The 23,905-nt window shown below is 44.5% G+C and overlaps 1 pseudogene; it reads right to left on the bottom strand.

Moving 5' to 3' along the window:
* Positions 1-5,894: 5,894 nt before the first annotated feature.
* Positions 5,895-8,155, bottom strand: LOC136539395 (flavin-containing monooxygenase FMO GS-OX-like 2; annotated as a pseudogene).
* Positions 8,156-23,905: the final 15,750 nt, after the last annotated feature.

Raw genomic sequence — 23,905 nt, 5'->3', positions numbered from 1 at the left:
CGGAGGAAGAAAGAAGACACAATGGCAATGGTGCTATCTCCATGTAAGTGTAACGATAATTGAAGAATTGGAAAGAATCAAAGGGAGAATAGCACGGAATTCGGGATTGATAGCATTAACAACAAGTAGTTTGGGAATACAGAGGGACGATTCAGATGTTCAGAGTTCAGAGTATTTTTCCATGCCCCTCCGATACGCTCCACCTGGCTTATATACCCACCAGCGGTTACAAGACAACCATCGCCAGCTAATCTCACAGGCCCACAAGGCTAACCGACTCCACTAATGACCGATACAACAGGGTCCATCTGTCAGGCAAACATACCGCCGATACTTTCAGCCTGTTGTCGGACGCCCAATAGTAACCTGTGCACCTTCTTCCTTCTGTATCCTGACATTCCCTCCCACTTGGAATCCAGCTTGTCCCCAAGCTGGACTATCTGGAAACCGTCGCCGAATATCATGAACCTCCTCCCAAGTAAGTAAGGTAGGCGAGCACCCCGACCACCGTACATGAATCTGAGCTATAGATGTAGCCCCTTTTTGAATAACTCGAGTACTCTGAAACTGGACTGGACTGACAGTATCATCATAGTCCATCGGAACCTCAGTGATATCAGGTTCCAGAATTGCAGTTGATGGCACATGCATCTTAAGCTGGGAGACATGAACCACGGGATGTATACGACACTGCAGTGGGAGCTCAAGCCGATACACTACCTGCCCAACTCGTTCCGGCACCTTGAATGGTCCATAGAACCTGAAGCTTAGTTTAGCATTGGTTCGAGGAGCAACAGATGACGGAATGTATGGTTGTAACTTTAGATACACCATATCACCCACTGCAAACTCACGCTCACAGCGGTGTTGATCAGCATACAGCTTCATACTTTGTTGCGCTCGGTGCAAATGATGTTTCACCACATCTTCCAACAAGGAACGCTCAGTAAGCCACTGATCCAAATCTGGAGCATGAACAGTACATTATTGGATATCCCAAAATGCCTTGGATGATGCCCATATAGTATCTCAAATGGAGTATAGCCCAAAGCAGAATGGTAACTTGTGTTATACCAATACTCAGCCACTGGAAGCCACTGGTGCCACTGCCTGGGACAAGAGTGCACTGCACAACGAAGAAAATTCTCAAGACACTGATTCAGACGTTCAGTCTGACCATCAGACTGTGGATGGTAAGAGGAAGACATCAATAGCTGTGCATCAGTAAGTTTGAACAGCTCCCTTCAAAAGCACTTGTAAAAACTTTATCTGAGACAATATTCTCAGGAAATCCATGTAATATGTACACTTGATTCATGAATACCTGAGCCACCTGCTGAGCTGTGAATGGATGAGTAGAGGAATGAAATGTCCATACTCGTTGAACTTGTCAACCACCACTAGAATAGTGTTAAATCTCTGAGATTTAGGTAAGCCTTTAATGAAATCCATGCACACAGTCTTCCAAGCCTGATCAGAAACAGGCAAGGGCTGTAGAAAGCCAGGCTACCTAATATGCTCAACTTTGACTTGCTGACAGATAGCACAAGCAGCCACAAATTCTTTAACAGCTTGTTTGAGCCTATGCCAATGAAACAATTGCTCAATTCTGTGATAAGTGGCCAAAACACTAGAATGACCTCCAACACCAGACTAATGAATAACTTGCAACACACGCTGTTGAGCTACAACATTGTTTCCCAACCAAACCTTGCCTTTATATCTGATAAGACCATTATGCAATGAAAATGATGAATCACTAGGATCAGAGGATTGCAATTTTTGGATAAGCTCCTGAGCTTCAGCATTATCAACATAACTATACTTAACTCTCTCCAACTAAAGAGGACTGCAAGAGGCCAAAGCCATCACAGAATTGTCAGCAGGATACCTGGACAGAGCATCAGCTGCTTGATTATGCATTCCCTGCTTGTATATAATTTTGAATTGCAAATCCATTAATTTGAGTAATGCTTTTTGTTGCAGCTTGGTCAAAATCCTTTGCGCAGACAAATGGAATAAGCTTTTGTGATCAGTCTTAATCAAGAATTCCTGATTCTGAAGATATGGCCTCCACTTCTCCACAGCTAACAAGATGGCCATGTATTCCTTCTCATAGGTAGATAATCCTTGATTTCTACTAGTAACGGCCTTGCTCAAATAAGCCACAGGATGACCTTCCTGCATCAGAACAGCTCCAAAACCTTGATCAATGGCATCAGTTTCAAGAACAAACTGCTTGTTGAAATATGGTATAGCCAACACTGGTGCTTGGGTCAATGCCTGTTTGAGCTGCTCAAAAGCTATAGCAGTAACTGAAGTCCAGACAAAGGGCACTCCCTTTTTCAACAAATCAGACAATGGTCTACTGATCATACCATAATACCTAATAAATTTCCAGTAATAGCCAGTGAGACCAAGAAAGCCCCTCAGCTCTTTGAGATTCTTAGACTGAGGCCACTATTGAACAGCTGTTATCTTAGAAAGCTCAGTAGAAACTCCCTTAGCTGAAATGCAATGACCCCAAATATTCCACTTCAGATTGGGCAAAACAACACTTTGACAGTTTGATGTAAAACTGATGGGCTCGGAGGATATCAAAGACCTGGTGCAACAGTTGCATGTGCTCCTCAAAAGTAGATGAATAGATCAATATATCATCCATAAATACCAATACACCCTTTCTCAGCAATTTTGCAAAGATAGTGTTCATGATATTTTGAAAGGTTGCTGGAGCATTTGTTAAACCAAATGGCATCACTAGAAACTCATAAAGCCCATTGTGTGTCTTGAATACAGTCTTATAAGTATCAGAACGTTGGATGCAAATTTGATGATAACCAACCCTAAAATCCAGTTTTGAAAACCACCTATCTCCAGCTAATTCATCAATAAGCTCCTCCACAATAGGCATTGGGTGTTTGTTTTTAACAGTCTGAGCATTAAGCTGCCTATAATCAACACAAAATCTCCAACTGCCATCTTTCTTTTTAACAAGTAACACAGGAGAAGCATATGGGCTGACACTGTATGGCCTGACATGAATTGGTTGAGTACCAGGTACCAACTGAATGTGATGGTCAAATTGCCTTGGAGGTGGCAATGACTTAGGTTCTTGAAAAAGATCTGCATACACATCAAGCATCTACTGAATGTCAGGTAGCACATTCTGTCCAGAAGGACTAATGATAGCACTGACAGACTGCTGCACCTAGATAGGGTATAAAAGACTATCAGTGGTATGAAACTGAATACATTGAGTGACAGCCTTCCTGCTCAACAACGCTTTCAACCCAGCTCCACTGACTGGAGTACAACTGCCCAGATTAGGAGATACTCCTCTCAAAATAACTCTGTCCATGCAAGTTAAACCTCATCACCTTCTTAGCCCAATGAATCCACATAGGATTGCATTCTTCCGGCCAATCCTGACCCAAAATCATATCATAGCATTTCAAGGGTAGGATGCCTACTGTTGACATGAACACATAACCTTGCATAGTCCATTGCAAGTCCTCAGTCTTTTGAGAGCATGTCATTGGCCCTCCATCTGCTGCAAAAAATTGGTGGGCTGACATTGAATGGGTTTATTGGGAATCATAGATGCCAACTGCTGGCTAATGAAAGTGCCAACACTCCCTAAGTCAACCAAAATCAACACCTCAGTTTTACCTATCTTGCCACACAGTTTCATGGTTCTTCTTTTGGGAGCTCCAACTGGGACAGCATGACCAACTGCTAACACTGTCTCATCCTGCTCATCTTCTTCAACCTCACCCTCCTCAATAGTAGACTCTTCATCCTCTTCCAGGGCCTCCAACAGTTCCTCAATAACATGTATTGGCACCTGGGCTGGACACTTATGGGTGTTACTCCATTTACCCCACACTTGAAATAGAGCCCATTTTTTTTCCTAAAGTCTCTGAGTGCAGATAGTTTATCCTCAAATTCAGTCTTCTGCTGATTCTGCTTGCCTTTCTCCACATCCCTGGCTTTTGGCTTCTCCAAACCATGCCTCCATGAGCCCTTACTGAACTCTCTACCACCTGAACGAGATCTATTCAGGGACAACTCTTCCTCCTGAATCAAAGCCAAAGCACTAGGTGTCCACATCCTTTGGACGATGCAGCGTAATAGCAGAACGAATCTCATCCTTGAGCCCGACCACAAAATGAGTCACAAAATATGTATCATCATAACCACTGTTGTACAGAACGAGTCTGTGAGCAAATCTCTCAAACTCAGTCTGATATTCTTCAACGGACCACTTCTGCCTTAATGCTTCAAACTTCTTCAGTAAGTGCTGGTACCAATGCTTGTCAAATTTCTCCATCACCAACTCACAGAGCCTTTCCCAATCCATGATTCTTTCTATCCTTTGAGCCGTTTGAAGCCAAGTCGCAGCAGCCCCTTTCAAGTTAAGCGTGGCAAAACGAGTCTTCAGAGATGGGTGAACCGCATAGACTTTGAAGTATACCTCGCATTGATCCCGCCATAAACGGGGAAATTCACCATCAAACTTCGGAAAATCCATTTGAGGGAAGGGTGGGGAACGCGGATAAGGAACATCGTCAGGTGGAACGAACACGGGAGGTGGATCATGGGACGTACCCTTGGCGCTGTCCTGCGGCTGGGGTCCGAGGAGCCCGCCGCAGTGCTCACCAGGCCCCGTGGGCTGCTCCTCGTCTCGAGCATGGCCGCTCGAAAACGAACCCGGAGCTAGGTTGAGGTCGACGAGCTTCGGACCTGGTGTCGCGTGCGTAGTCAGGATCGGTGCGGGAGCCATCATCAGCCGTGCCTCCAGAGCATCCACGCGCGACGCGGCGAGATCAACCCGCATCAAAATGGCATCAGGGATGTAGCCGTTCCTTCCGCCCGCTGACGCAAATCACCAAACGCTTGGTCTGCACTCGTCTGCCATGATCCCATCGCGTTCAAGGAGTCCAACGAGTTCTGCATCATATTCTGGAATCCCGCCAACTGCTTCATTATGGTCTCAAACTGCATCGCCAACTCCTCCACCGTCTTCGCCATATCCTGCTGCAACATACTCGGTCCACGCTTCGGCGCCAGCCTTGTCCATTCGTCCGACGAAATCGCGATACAAACCGTGATCGATCACCGACCCGCTCAACCTCGGCTCGGGCCTACAAACTCAAACGATTCCCCACCGAAATAAGGAATAGCGAGTTCAGCCGACGGGGATTACAAGCGCGATTAAGGAGAACCAAATCACGGCGGCTTTGATACCAGTTATAATGATAATTGAAGAATTGGAAAGAATCAAAGGGAGAATAGCATGGAATTCAGGATTGATAGCATGAACAACAAGTAGTTTGGGAACACAGAGGGAGGATTCAGATGTTCAGAGTAATGTTCCATGCCCCTCCGATACGCTCCGCCTGGCTTATATACCCGCTAGCGGTTACAAGACAACCATCGGCAGCTAATCTCACGGGCCCACAAGGCTAACCGACTCCACTAATGACCGATACAACAGGGTCCACCGTCAGGCAAACATACCGCCGATACTACTTTCAGCCTGTTGTCGGACGCCCAATAGTAACCTGTGCGCCTTCTTCCTTCTGTGTCCTGACAGTAAGGTTCCACGTCGTCGCATGTTTAATCGAAAACTTCAAGCGTCTGACAAGTAGCATTTCTCCTTTGGGAATATTGGGCGTTATATATTTTTTTTCAAAATTTTATTTTGCTACAGCCAGTACCTATTAGACACAAAACCAATAATAGTATGCGAGTAGTGCGCAGTTTTACAGTGAAGTAATCCTGTACTCTTATAAAGCTAAACCCCACTAGAGATTTCTCTCAACATGTAAGTTATCCACATCAACAATCCACTAAAACTTGCAATTATAGCCAACTAGCACATGTAATTATGATAGTTATCTTTTCATCCACTAACATGCATTTAGCTGTCCACATCGATGTGTCAAACCAATCACCAAAATTAATTTAAGATAGTTTCATTCATATAACTATAAATATAAATAGTCTAATTTATTTTTAAATTATCTAGAATCCCCACAATAATGCGTAGGGTATTCTCCGTAGTCATCTAGAATAATGACGGGATTACGCTTGATTCGTGTTGATCCTGGCTAGGGTGAGCTGCTGCCGATGCTTTCTTCTTCCCATCGATCACGGTAGCCCTCGTCCAGGGACCAGATGCACTTGAGCGCCTTCTCGTACATCTCGCACCTCCGCGGCTCCAGGTGTGGCTCGCCGACCTGGTCCGCCAGCCAGTTCAGGTACTCCACCTGCCCGTAGCAAGACATGCTCGCGCAAGCTCAGTCACACTGCCCAGTCGAGGTTTAGGCCGAGAGTTCAATGAGCGACTCTTACCCATTGAGGCCAAAGTGTGTGGGTGTGGCGCTTCGGCTTCCCGGCATCCTCCATACGCTGGTAGTCCTCCTCCACGTCAGCCATCATGCCCTTCTCGCTCGGCAGCTTGGCACGCCCCGACAGGACAGCGGCGACCCACTTGGATTCCAGCTCAAGTGCCGAGAAGATGATGCTCTGGAAAAACACATGTAAGAAGTTTTGTGTGAATTGTCGACATAGATGACTTCAATGTGCTATATAAACAACGATGCTCTTAAAAGGTATTTGAATTTTCATATCCATTTGGGTTTTGTACCTTATATGGCAGCCCAACGAAAGAGAGATTGGGTGCGTACGTGGGTGGGAAGATGTGCTTGTACAGTGGCCCGACGCGGTTGTCGTCAACGGTGAACCCATCCAGGTCGAGGAGCGGGAAATGGTAGCGGTACCTGAAGGTGATTTCATGCATTGCAGTTTCATGCGTGGTAATTAAATGTATTTCCTCCATTTCAAATTATAAGATGTTTTGGTTTTTCTAGATCCATTGATTTTAATATGTATGTAGACATAAGGACATATCTAAATACATAGCAAAATCAATGTACCTAGAAATACCAAAACGTCTTGTAATTTGAAATAGAGGCTTTACAAAGGAGAAAACATAGAGTACCATAGTTTGTGTGCAATCGTACCCTGTGCAGTAAAGAATGGTATCTGCAGCTACAGATGAACCTTCGGCAAAGCGCACCTGGCCATCATCTTGGATGCACTCTATCTGCTTTATCATAAATTCATATTAGTACATTAACAGAGACTGCCACATGTGCAAGAAAGTTCATTTGAAGCAGAGGAGCTAAGAAAGTTCAGAGTTGAACCTCGCCATGCATCCGAGCGTTATGGTAGAGTTCAATCTTTCCAAGCCTGTCCTCGGAATATCTAGCTGCGATGTGCACTTCCTTGGCTACATGTGAGATTTCTCTAGCAATATCAATTCCGCTGGCTCCTCCTACAACTACGACACTCTGCAACGAGTGTGTATCAGACTGGAACTGGTGAGGACAACTTGCAAGAAAAGGAGGCAGACGACAAGTACCACATCTTGAAATGGTTCCGGGATGCGATAATTGTGGCTGTGCATTTACTTTCCCCGCCACTTGTTAATTCCTGTAACACACAGGCATTGCTAGATTATCTTGTTATCTGATATCACTTCTTGGAAAAGGGAAAGTAGAAGAAGGCACCTCGGATCTTGGGCAGCAGAGGCACCGAGCAGTGGCCGCTGCAGACGACGACGGCGTCGAATGCCTCCTCCACCACCTCGCCGTCCTCCCCGCGCCACGCCACCGCCCACTGCTGCCCCTGTCCCCACCCGAGCGGCCGCACCCGCAGCACTTCGGCTCGGAGCCTAACGTGCGCGGCGACGCCGGTATCCACGGCGAAGGCGTTTAGGAAGGCGAGCACCTCCCGGTGGCCCGGGAACGTGCGCGGATCGCCGGCGAAGACCCGCCCCGCCAGCGGGAAGCCCGAGAAGCCCATGAGCTCGCGCGGCAGGTTGGTGCGCAGCGACGCGTAGAGGCTGCTGTGCACCACGGCGCCGGGGGCGCCCGGGTCGTGGCCTAGCGGGTCAGCGTCCGCGCGCGGGTCGTACGCCCAGGTGCCCCCCACGCGGCCTGACTTCTCGAAGACGGCCACGGCGTGGCCCTCGCGGAGCAGCTCGCGCGCGACCACCAGCCCCGCCGGGACCGCGCCCACTACGGCCACATCCGCGCGCCGCCGCATCCGAGCTCCCTTTCGGCTTCAGGTCTACCTTGGGCTCATTTGGGGGGGGGGGGGGGGGGGGGGGGGGGGGGGGGGGGGGGGGTGGGGGGGTGTTGGTTCCCCCAATTTCCAGAATTTGGCACTATGTAAAAAGAAGATTCCCCGTCACATCAAACTTGCGGTACATGCATGGAGTACTAAATGTTGACGAAATCAAAAACTAATTGCACAGTTTGGTTGTACTTTACGAGACGAACGTTTTGAGCCTAATTAGTCAACGTTTGGACAATTATTACCAAATACAAACGAAATGCTACAGTAGCTGCTGTGGCTACAGTAAACCTGACGGCGCCGATTCCGCGCTGAACTAAACGAGGGCTTGGTTGACTTCTCGCGGTCGCGAACTGGTGCCGTGGTGCATCGGCGCCTGGGCTGTCGGCAAGGCGCGGCCGCGCGCTTGGGCGCAGTGATGGTTGGGTCCTCCGTCCTCCCTGGACCCCGGTCCCTGCATTCGTAGCGTACGGCTCGTGAACGGAGTGCTGTTGTCTGCGGAAGCGTGGGGGTGTGCAACAAATCTTGACACGTTTAGATCCCATAAATTGAAGGGCAGCTGCGTGACATTTTCCCTATGTTTTAGTCATCTTCAACTTCTTGCTCCGCCGCCACCCCCTCCTCCCAGTCGTCTTCTTCTCCGAGCCCCTCCTCTCCCACCTCCGCCTCCTCCCCCGCCGGCCGGCACGCCCACCTGCCGTCCTCGCCTCACCCTGGTGGCGAACCTCGTCCTCGCCCCACCCCGCCCCCACACACTGACGCCCGATGGCGAGCTGCCACGCCGCACCACCCACAACCTGCCCCCACCCCTTGACTCCACACACCCTAACCCTAGGGCAGCATGCTAGCAAGCACGCCGCGATGCCCCTGCCCCGACCTGACCCAGTCGCCTCCACCGCCGCTAGGGACCCCCCCTCCCCCCCCCACCTGGTTGGCCTGCCTCCCTTCGAGCCCCTTCTCTTCTAAGCCGCTGGAGTTGGGGAAGAAGGGGGTAGGGCAGGCGCGAGCGCGGGTGCGGACACCGGGGAGGAGCTCGCCGAAGTTGGGAGAGGAGACGTGGGGAACGAAGGAAGAAGGGGGTGTGACAGAACCGCCAAATTTATACAAGATCAAGTACGGTTGTCCCCGCTAACACGTTGACACACCCATACTTTCACTCATATAAACTCGGTAGTCCGCCGAGTGTCCCCAAAAGACCTCGGTAAATCAACATCACAACCAAGATCGCGTGATCAAGCAAATACACATCACATACACCGCGTTGCAGCGGAAATAATATTACAAAGGGGTTAACAAATAATAGTACAAGTTTGGGTTTTAAAACCGCTTAGTGAAAACAACATAGCTTTCAAATGATTACATTAATATAAGTTCCAAATATATTGCTAGCATAGTGACATCATCCGACAAAAGCATATAGATGAGAAGTAAGTATAGAATCACCGAGCCCACCGGTGGTTAGCCACCATCATCAACAGGTTGAGAACATCACCTGCAACAAGGTGGGATAAACCCTGAGTACTCGAATGTACTCAACCAGACTTACCCGTCTTAAACTAAAATAAAGCGACACCAAGGATTATGCAAGACTTTCTTTAGTGTGCTAGCTGACTCGTTTGTGAAAAGCATAAGCTATCATGAAGAAACCATTTTAAGTACTTTGCATCATCTTTATTATGACCTATCCATCTAGGTAAGCATCTGTACTATAGCAATCACTTGATTAACCAATAACATCCAGTTACCAACTTAGATTTAGCATATCCCATATCATCCAGATAACCATCCTTGTTCCATAATAATTACTACGATGCCGTAACTCGAGTCAAGTGCTCACTATCCAGGAGCGATGGCGATTCGAATCGATTCCTAACCAGCTGGTGATTTATTCCTTACACAAACCTCACTCACCCGCTAAAGTGAGATATTGATCACTGAGTCAACTATCTAGGAATCTTGAGTTTGCCAGGAACTACATGTACCGGGGGCCGACCGACTGCTCTTTGGTCTTATCTTCGGGCCCCCGTGTCCTACCACACCTGCTTCGGCACAGTGCGCTGCGGGCAATCTACTCGGCCCGAATAATCTCCTAGCTTCGCGGTCGAAAGGTACTTTATTCGGCCAGCTAAATGTAAGGCATGCGTTCAACATGACTCGAGGCCCAACAACGGTCGGTCCTTAATCGACACAGACAGAAACTAACAGCACCCCAGAACCCTGTCTTGTTGCCTCCAACTTTTTTCGTCCGGTCTCCAATTATCCATCACACATGGTTAATTCCATGATATCATTCTTTCCATAGCTAAATTCTTCCAGTAACCACCTATAATGTAGGTGACCGGATATCACCGATCGCTACCGGTCTAAGCAAGGCTAAGCAGTTATTTGATCCCGACCTAACAGGGTAATAAGGTAATAAGGTAGGCAATGACAGTAATAAATGCATCAACGGTTTCAATCAACTCCTACAACTTAATGCAACAATATATATATATATATATATATATATATATATATATATATATATAAAGAATTGCTTTTATAAAGTAGGAGACTTAGAATGCTCCGGGGCTTGCCTGGGATCCGACACAAGTCAGTTCAGTTAGCTTGCACCGTCCTGGTGACGTCTCAGGTCCTAGCATTCGCTTAGTCCTTCCATCTTCGGGATAGATCCATTAAACACTGTCTTCGGGTTTGGCTCCAACATCTCATCCTTCACGTGGTGCATCTAGCGTGCCTAGATGAGATACAATATGTAAGTGTATGAATGTGATGAATGGTAACACAAGATACATCACATAAGCATTCAAGACAAACCAGTTATTCACGGCAATCATAGAGTCAAGGCTGCAAACAGCAGCAGCTAATTTTACTCATGACAGGAGTTGTACTAATCCAAAAGACATGCAACAAGACAATCTAGAAAGCTTATGGAATTTTCTACAATTCATCTTTAATCATATTAGCATGATTCTCAAGTTAACTAAGTCAAATATATCCATTTACAGAAACTGGTCCACAATTGACAGAAAGCAGCCATTTCTGAAACCCAACTTTAAACAGCTGTAACTCTTAAACTACTTGGCAAAATAACACCCAATTTTAATAGAAGCTAGATACATGAATTATCTACAACTTTTGTATAAACAAGTTTCACAACAAAGCACATTATCATGAAGAACTTTGCTAAGTTCTCAGATATGTCCATAAACCACATCGGCAAAAAAATAATTATTAACTTATGTTGCAAATACATAATTGGGCAATACCAACTTTACCAACATTTCACACATGACTAAAGAACACCAGAAAACCTAGTGTCCATAACCAAATAAATTCTTTTAATGCATTTCTTAATTTATTTTAGATAACAAGGTGACTTAATGAACGTATACCAAAAGTGCACAATAACTTCTACAAAAATTACAGTGGCTCACATATACTCTCAATAGTCTAATGTATAAATTTTACTCCATTTGAATATGTATAGAAACCTCTATGAAAAGAACAAGTTGCTAAAGCAAGAATTCATGTGAGAGCGAGATAAACCAATAACTCACTCATACTTCACCCAATACTCATGAAATTTTTATCACATATCAACTATCACATGAGTAGCATGCCACAAAAATTTCACTTTATTTGGAGCCCTAGATCTACAGTTATGAAAAATAACAAATTCAACTAGCATTACAATCTTACTGCACAAATCTATTTTTACCACAAAATATTTAAACTAAAACATGCCATATTATAGATCCACTGCATAGACAATTTCACAAGGATTCCAAAAAGTCCTCATTTACTATTTTACGAATTTTATACGATTTACTATGAATTTCCAAATTTCCTACAAAATAATTACAAACCAGTCCTTACGGCACTATTCATATGAGTCAGTGGTTATGCACTTAGGCCCTCCCCTTTCTTCTAATTGTTGCACGCAGCCCCTCACGTGAATCAGAGCAGGGGAGGTCGTCGGAGCTTGCTGTTGTGGCCGGAGGCTGCTCGTCGGCGGCGACGGAGTGGCGTGGAATGGCCAGGGGAGTCGTGCACACCCACCGAGCTACACATCCCGGCTGGAGACGGTCCAAGGCGGCCCGGCCACGTGCTGAGGCAGCGCTGCTCATGGCTGCTCCATCGGCGGAGCCAGCCGACGGCAGACAAGACTGGGAAAGGGTGCGGTAAGGTTCAGGATGGGTCAAGGAAGGTTCGGTGGTGGCGGCGGGCTATGCGCTGAGCTGTAGTGAAGGAACGAGCGGTGGCCATGGAGCTTCCATGGCGGCCATGGCAGCAGCTCCGAGCGAGAGGGAGAGGCAGCGCGAGAGAGTGCCAGAGGGAGTGAGGGCGAGTGGGAGAGAAGCTCGGCGAGTGCTCTGGTGCTCCACTACGTCGAGCAAGGCACAGGGGCGCGTGGCAGCAGGGCAAGCAATGGTGGGGCGCGAACTGCTGCATGGCGACCACGTTGGCGTTCCGTCGAATAGGTGATAGGCGCCGGAGTGGGCGAGGTGGACGTCGGATTGGGCCAGATCTGGGCTGATTTAGACCTCGGGCCCAAAACAAAGTTTGAAGCCCGCGAGCTGCTCTACATTTTTCATTTAGAGACCAAGGTCATTAGAGCTCCTCAATAGCAGGTAATTAAGCCACAAACTATCAGTGTCAGCGCCTTGATAACGGTCACGGAAATTCACTTTCGGAAGTCAAAACTCGGTCAAACTCAGTGCAACCTTTTGCATGCTCTTCTCCATAATATAACCTTCAACTTTTATTTTTGGACCAACTCAAGTTGCTTAACGAATTTCGGAGAACGCGGAATGCCAACATCATTGCTTAGCGAAACTCCAGACTTAGAATATTTCTGTGCTGAAAACAACAGCAAATTCGATCTTGTGACCTTGATTTGACTTACTTCCAAGCTGATCTAGCTCTTAGTCGAAAAACAAAGTTTGTTCTACATGATATGGACTACAACTTTTATTTAAGGTCCAACCTCAAAACTGGTATAGAACCTGCTATTCTACTTTGACCAAAGTAGGATCACGATGAAGCTTAAATTATCCTTTTTGATCCATTGGAGCATTTTCTTGGCATTTGCCCAACATGAACCTTTCATGACTTTTGTTGTAGAGTTCATCTAGAGTCATTTTGGCAAGGTTGCAAGGTTTGGTTGACATCTCATGTTCTCATTCACTTAATAGTGCAATTCAAGCACTTAGTAAAATCATTCCAACAAGGATATAACTTATCATTTCATGTGACTTTTTGATTCTAAACTTCATGAAACTTTTTGAGTGTCCAATATAGATGGGTATTGATGTGAGACACATGAAGATATCCCAATCACACCACCCAAGCATATATCTTGAAAAGGGGTCTATAGGCGAGCAAAGGTGCAATCTCCAAGTTTAGGTTGGGGCTCGTTTCTATAGGTTTGACCTTGACATCTTCATCATCACTTAATATATCATGTTTTAGCTCAAACCCATTGCTTAACTGGTGGCAAACACCTGGGGTGTTATAGCCCTCCCCCCTTAAAAGAATTGCGTCCCGAGATTCAGGACAAAAGACTTTAATGGAAGAGAGACATGCTACCAGTTTCCAATATCAACCAGAGCTTTAGGCTACATAGCTTCAAGCATAAGAGAGGCTAATTTGGTCAAGACACTTTCTGATACTTGTCCTTTGTAGTAAGTTTTGTCTGAAGAATTTCCTTCGTTGGTCTTCATGAAGTATTGTTACTTTGGGAGGAATCCAAGATAGCAATGCCCTACGTACTTCGTCCTTGATGTACGAAGAGCGATACAAACATAGACTAAATACTTGTAGCATCTACTTCCCTAGTGGATATAGCACAGACCTTATGGACTTTGCACTAGACCGCAGTCGGTTTGATGGATATTCCTTGCAACGGTGCTATATTTGCTCCCAAGGTTTGAAAAGCAGTTCTCTATTAAAGTGGCTTGAGCACAACTTTTCGTAAAGAATGTGATCATAAATGGGTAAATGTCCTTTGAGGGTATGAGAAGCTAGTTAACCAATATCCAAACTGGTTGTAGCGGTGCAATCACTCAAATGTCAACTGATGGAAAGCTACATAATGTTCCATGTGCGCAGTGCTCTTTCTTTGATAACAATATTGTATGGTTTGAGTCTGCTGAGGGAGTGGTAAATGTAGTAGCTGACTCTGTCGGCTCAACGTTCTCGATGATCATTCCTTAGGGAGCTTTTGTATCTAAGTTGCAACAGTGATCTGGGTTGAATCTAATGCAACCTCTTGGGTAAAAACACCTATAAGGTACCAAAGGCATATCAGCATTGGAGAACCATTGACGTAGAAGGATGTTAGCGAGGCTTGGAGGACAACACAAGTTGCAAGTAATCGCAAAACTAGGGACTAGTTCACTACCAAGCAGGTTGAGTACAATTTGCCTTCATGGTGCAGTTGCACAGCAAGTTGGGTTGACTTGCATCATAGCAAAACCAGCTTTCTTACTACATTTGTCGTTGAGGCTTCCATTCTAAGGCCAATCAATATCTCAAAACCCATAATCCAAAAATCTGTGGTTTGACACCCTTCCAATCTATTTTTGACTTGCAACGGCACAAGTTGACTTGTAGAACATCTTGACTACTCAACTATTATCGATACGAGAGGACAAAGGTACAGCACAAACATGGGTGCAAGGAGTCTTCTCTAGGGCATGGAGGGTTGTCTAACAGCGATAAACCTACAAGTTGTAATTTCTTGGCAGGAATGACAAACACAACCGTCTAACGCAAATGATGATCGCAGTCACAGCGAAATTGCAGATTCTATACCCTTTTGTTTTCTATTCATATCTCACAAACTACTGCTCCAATATGCACAAAATTTGGTGGGCTTATAGATCCATGGGTCTTCTAACTACTCACCAAAAATCAACTCAAACGGACACTGTTTGACCATCCAAATAATTCATCTACCAAAACTGTTGTGTTCTAAAATGGCAGCAACCGAGCCGACAAGGTATCTCTCAAATCCGATGTTTTACTCAACCAATACTCAAACCAACTTAGGACATTGAAGGGTCCTAAGCAAAGAATGAGATCACCAAGTTTGGGGTCAATTCAACTTCGTTTGAGTCACTAATCGCCGGCTTGAAGATAACCGGTTTAGTGCCACAAAATCTGGACAGATTTCGTGTCCTCCCTTTTCTTCGCTCCACACGTTGAGGTGTGTGTTTGGCACTCTCTAACCTTTCTCATAGCAGCAGCAGTCTTTCTCTAGCTGAGGATGGAGGCTAGAGTTTTCCTTACATGCTTCTCTAGTAACACTTCAACCATCGTTCTAGACACCAACTTGACTGTGCACAAGCATTGGACTTGTGGGCTGTTTTCGCAGGGCACAAAACATTATTCCACATGTAGGGCATTTCTACATTGACAAGGAACCATTCCTATATATCCTTCGGCACTTCATCCAATAGAGTCTGGACACATGTGTTAGGGGCACCTTGGGGCACAAAGATGCTGCCTAAAAACTAGGGACGTGCTTTTGCTAGCTCCTACCTAGCCGATACCACGTCTTGTACTATATACGTGATTGTCCAAGATGGAATTGACTTGATAGCACATTTGGAGAAGAAGTAGCACTTGCATTGTGGGGCCAGGTTTGCTGTTTCCTTGATCAACATTGTTTTGTGAGATCTGGCCTTCATAGTTACCAAATAGTCGTTACCTAACTGAAGACTAACTTTCCTACTGGTAACAAATCAGTTGTCCCTCAACACTTAAAAAGGTTCCAAATCTTCACTCTTGATAATAAAAATTTTGGTCGAAGCCTACAGATGGTCGCCATTGAAGTCAGTAGAAAGGGGTCACACCAAAGAAGGTCGGTTCATCTACGTCATCCTTATGCACCTAAAGATTGAGAACTTGGACAGGAATCTCATATATACCAGGTGACCTATTACAGCACATAATCTCCTGGTCCATTTATCATCCGACTGATAACTTGTTCAACCTTAAGTGTGGTGCACCTTTTTGATCCAATGAAAATGACATAAGTTGCTCACTAGATGATCGATGTCATTACAGGGACAGTCACATCGAGTAGAGTCACTTGTCTACCCTCTTGCAGTCTGTTTATGTTCCTGTTAGTGACCTGTTCTTCAAAGGTTAACCGTTGGACTACTCTAGAAGGAAGTCCTATTGCATCTAGTTTGACATATAGATCTCTTGACATGATAAGGAGAGATAACCAAGGAAGAGCTCAAGTGAGAATAACATATCGGTGTAGTTCTATAATGGATTATGACTAGAAACCTTGATACCAGCGCGTGCCGAGCAGCATAGCCTTGTGTGTGCACCCACAGGGGCTCTTGGTTTCGTCGCAGCACCATAGATCACTAATCATGGCACCATTACTGAACTGACAACCAAAGTGAAATTTTTAGTGGCACCAATTAGATTGTAAGAACAAGCATTGTGCAAAAGAGGGATAGCAAACAAGGATAGTCACAAGGTTAGGAATCAACAAGGAGGTGATCTAAAGATCAAAACACAGTGCAAGAGAACATAGCTTAATTGCCAAAGACAACTAAGTATGATATTCTTGATTAAATTCCACGCACGCCTCATGTCTACCAAGGTGATTACCAGATGAAAGATTATCATAAGATCCGGTCATGTTGAGCAACAACATGAGACCAAGACTGATAGACGTCCCGAGACATGGGAAGGTTGGAGACAAGATAAACAAGATTCAAGGGACAGAGCCAAGGCACTGACTAAGGATTCAGTTGAGAAAGCAACGACATGATCTACGAGGAAAAGGTTCCAAAGCAGGGTAGATAGTGATTAGCGTTGCACCAGCTCATCAGTAGAAGAAGGAGCAATGAGATCTAACAAGGATTTTTGAGCAAGGTCCTTCCACACAAGAGTGGGACAACCACGACACATGCAAGTGCATGGGTCGAAGGTCAAGCAAAGGCTGGGATAAAGGTCTTCGTAGCGCAACGTTCAAGGGCTAGCAACCACATGTACAGGCTCAGGCTCCTAAGAGAGAACTTAATTGAAAATGACAACCATGAGATTACCAAAACTTGGACATGGTTCTAGGATAACGCTCTTCAACACTCGTATGCTTACCGAGGATAAAAGGGGTGATAACTATGGCACTAATTAGATAACAAGCATACATACCCACCACTTGGCTAAACTAGAGGACATTATAGGTTAAGCATGTAACCACAATTATTTCTAGCAAGGCTAAGCACACACTTTTCTCAAGCACTTCCTATTCAAGCAACATGGAATAAGGCATTTTTGTTTAACTCCACACAAGGAAGATAGTGCAATACATCGATCACAAGTTACTTAGTACTTAGAACAAAGGAAGGGAAGCATATTTATGCACAAGCACAATCATGATGCATGCTTGTCCTATTCGTCCTCATGAAATTGCCAGCCTAAGGTGGCAATCACGTTCTATGTCGGTGGCATAACACGTACTCTCTCGATATATAGCTAGTCGTCAGCTACATTCAATCTACGCATTCGTGGTTAGCGTACTTGTAGGCAAATTCATTGCAGCCCATCCACACAAGAGATAAATAAGCGCACAATGAAAACAGTGAACTAAGATACTCTCCATATATACATCCCTAGATGTATATACTTCGATATCCATAGCTACCCGATAAATATACCCGCAATTAAGTACCTTCATATATACATATGTGTAACATGTAAATATTCTAGTAGTCACAGCTAACTCTCCCTTAGACCGACAGTTGGATGGTCATGCTCTCACAACTCACACTTACCTAGACGTAGAGGCAATTGATCCATACATTACCATTCAAGCGAATGGCATCCATACAATAGCACGCCGTATGGATGATGAAAGAAAAATTGCAATAAAGTACATCCCTTAAAGTTAGTACTTAGATAGCCACCTAATAGTCCTTAACTGGGCATAAAGGAAGATGTCGCTAGCATAGTTTTACAAATAAGTTTTGACAAATTTGTCTATAGCTAAAGTTTTAGTTAAAATAGTCTTTTTAAAATCAAAACTTGGCTTTTAAAACTATGTACCTGACAGTATTATGCTTAATCTCGCTCTGATACCAGCTGTGACAGAACCGCCCAATTTATACAAGATCAAGTACGGTTGTCCCCGCTAACACGTTGACACACCCATACTTTCACTCATATAAACCCGGTAGTCCGCCGAGTGTCCCCAAAAGACCTCGGTAAATCAACATCACAACCAAGATCACATGATCAAGCAAATACACATCACATACACCGCGTTGCAGCGGAAATAATATTACAAAGGGGTTAACAAATAATAGTACAAGTTTGGGTTTCAAAACCGCTTAGTGAAAACAACATAGCTTTCAAATGATTACATTAATATAAGTTCCAAATATATTGCTAGCATAGTGACATTATCCGACAAAAGCATATAGATGAGAAGTAAGTATAGAATCACCGAGCCCACCGGTGGTTAGCCACCATCATCAATAGGTTGAGAACATCACCTGCAACAAGGTGGGATAAACCCTGAGTACTCGAATATACTCAGCCAGACTTACCCGTCTTAAACTAAAATAAAGCGACACCAAGGATTATGCAAGACTTTCTTTAGTGGGCTAGCTGACTCGTTTGCGAAAAGCATAAGCTATCATGAAGAAACCATTTTAAGTACTTTGCATCATCTTTATTATGACCTATCCATCTAGGTAAGCACCTGTACTATAGCAATCACTTGATTAACCAATAACATCCAGTTACCAACTTAGATTTAGCATATCCCATATCATCCAGATAACCATCCTTGTTCCATAATAATTACTACGATGCCGTAACTCGAGTCAAGTGCTCACTATCCAGGAGCGATGGCGATTCGAATCGATTCCTAACCAGCTGGTGATTTATTCCTTACACAAACCTCACTCACCCGCTAAAATGAGATATTGATCACCGAGTCAACTATCCATGAATCTTGAGTTTGCCAGGAACTACATGTACCCGGGGGCCGACCGACTGCTCTTTGGTCTTATCTTCGTGCCCCCGTGTCCTACCACACCTGCTTCGGCATAGTGCGCTGCGGGCAATCTACTCGGCCCGAATAATCTCCCAGCTTCGTGGTCGAAAGGTACTTTATTCGGCCAGCTAAATGTAAGGCATGCATTCAACATGACTCAAGGCCCAACAACGGTCGGTCCTTAATCGACACAGACAGAAACTAACAGCACCCCAAAACCCTGTCTTGTTGCCTCCAACTTTTTCCGTCCGGTCTCCAATTATCCATCACACATGGTTAATTCCAGGATATCATTCTTTCCATAGCTAAATTCTTCTAGTAACCACCTATAATGTAGGTGACCGGATATCACCGATCGCTACCGGTCTAAGCAAGGCTAAGCAGTTATTCGATCCCGACCTAACAGGGTAATAAGGTAATAAGGTAATAAGGTAGGCATGGATAGTAATAAATGCATCAACGGTTTCAATCAACTCCTACAACTTAATGCAACAATATATATATATATATATATATATATATATATATATATATATATATATATATATATATATATATATATATAGAAAGAATTGCTTTTATAAAGTAGGAGACTTAGAATGCTCCGGAGCTTGCCTGGGATCCGACACAAGTCAGTTCAGTTAGCTTGCACCGTCCTGGTGACGTCTTAGGTCCTAGCATTCGCTTAGTCCTTCCATCTTCGGGATAGATCCATTAAACACTGTCTTCGGGTTTGGCTCCAACATCTCATCCTTCACGTGGTGCATCTAGCATGCCTAGATGAGATGCAATATGCAAGTGTATGAATGTGATGAATGGTAACACAAGATGCATCACATAAGCATTCAAGACAAACCAGTTATTCACGGCAATCATAGAGTCAAGGCTACAAACAGCAGCAGCTAATTTTACTCATGACAGGAGTTGTACTAATCCAAAAGACATGCAACAAGACAATCTGGAAAGCTTATGGAATTTTCTACAATTCATCTTTAATCATATTAGCATGATTCTCAAGTTAACTAAGTCAAATATATCCATTTACAGAAACTGGTCCACAATTGACAGAAAGCAGCCATTTCTGAAACCCAACTTTAAACAGCTGTAACTCTTAAACTACTTGGCCAAATAACACCAAATTTTAATAGAATCTAGATACATGAATTATCTACAACTTTTGTATAAACAAGTTTCACAACAAAGCACATTGTCATGAAGAACTTTGCTAAGTTCCCAGATCTGTCCATAAATCACATCGGCAAGAAAATAATTATTAACTTATGTTGCAAATACATAATTGGGCAATACCAACTTTACCAACATTTCACACATGACTAAAGAACACCAGAAAACCTAGTGTCCATGACCAAATAAATTCTTTTAATGTATTTCTTAATTTATTTTAGATAACAAGGTGACTTAATGAACATATACCAAAAGTGCACAATAACTTCTACAAAAATTACAGTGGCTCACATATACTCTCAATAGTCTAATGTACAAATTTTACTCCATTTGAATATGTATAGCAACCTCTATGAAAAGAACAAGTTGCTAAAGCAAGAATTCATGTGAGAGCGAGATAAACCAATAGCTCACTCATACTTCACCCAATACTCATGAAATTTTTACCACATATCAACTATCACATGAGTAGCATGCCACAAAAATTTCACTTCATTTGGAGCCCTAGATCTACAGTTATGAAAAATAACAAATTCAACTAGCATTACAACCTTACTGCACAAATCTATTTTTACCACAAAATATTTAAATTAAAACATGCCATATTATAGATCCACTGCATAGACAATTTCACAAGGATTCCAAAAAGTCATCATTTACTATTTTACAAATTTTCTACGATTTACTATGAATTTCCAAAGTTCCTGCAAAATAATTACAAACCAGTCCTTACGGCACTATTCATATGAGTCAGTGGTTATGCACTTAGGCCCTCCCCTTTCTTCTAATTGTTGCACGCAGCCCCTCACGCGAATCAGAGCAGGGGAGGTCGTCGGAGCTTGCTGTTGCAGCCGGAGGCTGCTCGTCGGCGGCGGTGGAGTGGCGTGGAATGGCCAGGGGAGTCGTGCGCACCCACCGAGCTACACATCCTGGCCGGAGACGGTCCAAGGCGGCCTGGCCACGCGCTGAGGCGACGCTGCTCATGGCTGCTCCGTCGGCGGAGCCAACCGGCGATAGACAAGACTAGGAAAGGGTGCGGTAAGGTTCAGGAAGGGTCAAGGAAGGTTCGGTGGTTGCGGCGGGCTATGCGCTGAGCTGTAGTGAAGGAACGAGCGGTGGCCACGGAGCTTCCATGGTGGCCATGGCAGCAGCTCCGAGCGAGAGGGAGAGGCAGCGCGAGAGAGTGCCAGAGGGAGTGAGGGCGAGTGGGAGAGAAGCTGGGCGAGTGCTCTGGTGCTCCACTACATCGAGCAAGGCACAGGGGTGCGTGGCAGCAGGGCAAGCAATGGTGGGGCGTGAGCTGCTGCATGGTGACCACGTTGGCGTTCCGTCGAACAGGTGGCAGGCGCCGGAGTGGGCGAGGTGGACGCCGGATTGGGCCAAATCTGGGCCAATTTAGACCTCGGGCCCAAAACAAAGTTTGAAGCCCACGAGCTGCTCTACATTTTTCATATAGAGACCAAGGTCATTAGAGCTCTTCAACAGCAGGTAATTAAGCCACAAACTGTCAGTGTCAGCGCCTTGATAACGGTCACGAAAATTCACTTTTGGAAGTCAAAACTCGTCAAACTCAGTGCAACTTTTTGCATGCTCTTCTCCATAACATAACCTTCAACTTTTATTTTTGGACCAGCTCAAGTTGCTTAACGAATTTCGGAGAACGCGGAATGCCGACGTCGTTGCTTAGCGATACTCCAGACTTAGAATATTTCTAAGTGCTGAAAACAACAGCAAATTTGATCTTGTGACCTTGATTTGACTTACTTCCAAGTTGATCTAGCTCTTAGTCCAAAAACAAAGTTTGTTCTACATGATATGGACTACAACTTTTATTTAAGGTCCAACCTCAAAACTGGTATAGAACCTGCTATTCTACTTTGACCAAAGTAGGATCACGATGAAGCTTAAATTATCCTTTTTGATCCATTGGAGCATTTTCTTGGCATTTGCCCAACATGAACCTTTCATGACTTTTGTTGTAGAGTTCATCTAGAGTCATTTTGGCAAGGTTGCAAGGTTTGGTTGACATCTCATGTTCTCATTCACTTAATAGTGCAATTCAAGCACTTAGTAAAATCATTCCAACAAGGATATAACTTATCATTTCATGTGACTTTTTGATTCCAAACTTCATGAAACTTTTTGAGTGTCCAATATAGATGGGTATTGATGTGAGACACATGAAGATATCCCAATCACACCACCCAAGCATATATCTTGAAAAGGGGTCTATAGGCGAGCAAAGGTGCAATCTCCAAGTTTAGGTTGGGGCTCGTTTCTATAGGTTTGACCTTGACATCTTCATCATCACTTAATATACCATGTTTTAGCTCAAACCCATTGCTTAACTGGTGGCAAACACCTGGGGTGTTACTGGGTGTAACGAACTGGATAGGGTGGATGGGTTTTTGGGGCGAATTCAAAACTTTATTGCAACTGTAATAGAGTTTTTTTACAAGATTACGGATGAATCGCGTTCAACTACTTCTAATATGACTACTACTCTGACTATTCTATTATAGATTCACTGCCTTCATCCTGACGGTTGTTGTGGCTTATATAGCCCGTTCAGTCCTTCCTCGCTGTTGCCAGACAAGCAATAGTATTACCGCCTTAAGTACGATGGTCCACCTGTAAGTCATGACATTCTCCACTCCTTAAGAACCAGACTGTCCTCAGTCTATTGCACCCTAAACTTGTTGTCATGGTACATCAGCTTCATCTTCTCAAGTTGCCATATCTGGAGGCATCAACGTCCATTGTACCAGCACCTGCTTCACCATGTGTGCTCCCCTCTGAATCACCCTAGAACGCAGAATTCGTTGGGGCTGAAGAACCTGGAACGGGTCTGCTAACCGAAGAAAGATCCTTAGCAACTATTGTGTCTTTAGGAACATGCTTCTTTAACTAAGACACATGTAGAACTAGATGAATCTTGCTCTCTGGTGGCAGCTCCAGCCTATAAGCCACAGATCCCACACGCTGCAACACCTTGTATGGTCCATAAAATCGAAAGGATAGCTTCTTATTTGATCTTGCTGCCACTGAGGACTGCACATAAGGCTACAGTTTCATGTAAACCAAATCACCAGCCTGAAATTCCCTCTCCACCCTATGTTTGTCAGCTTGGGCTTTCATTCTTTGTTGGGCTCTTTGTAGCTGCTGCTGAATTACACTAGTCAACATTTCCCTTTGCTTCATCCATTGCTCTAAGTCAGGTACTGTGGAAAAGCTACAGATTCTCAATACCCAATTGCCTTGGGATCTGGCCATATAATACCTCAAAAGGAGTTCTACCCAATGTTGTATGATATGTAGTGTTATACCAGAACTCAGCTACTGACAGACACTTGCTCCACTGTCTTGGTAGGAATGTATAGTGCACCTGAGAAAATTTTCTAAAGACTGATTGAGTTTTTTAGTTTGCCTATCAGTCTGCGGGTGATATGCTAAACTCATAAGCAACTGAGTATCAGTAAGCCTAAACAATTCCTTCCATAGAGTACCTATGAACACTGGATCTCTATTAGAGATAATTGC

This window comes from Miscanthus floridulus, chromosome 2, assembly GCF_019320115.1.
Source record: "Miscanthus floridulus cultivar M001 chromosome 2, ASM1932011v1, whole genome shotgun sequence".
NCBI classification, from domain to species: Eukaryota; Viridiplantae; Streptophyta; class Magnoliopsida; order Poales; family Poaceae; genus Miscanthus; species Miscanthus floridulus.
Note: the sequence above shows the minus strand (reverse complement) of the source record. Positions and strands in the feature narration are given on the sequence as shown.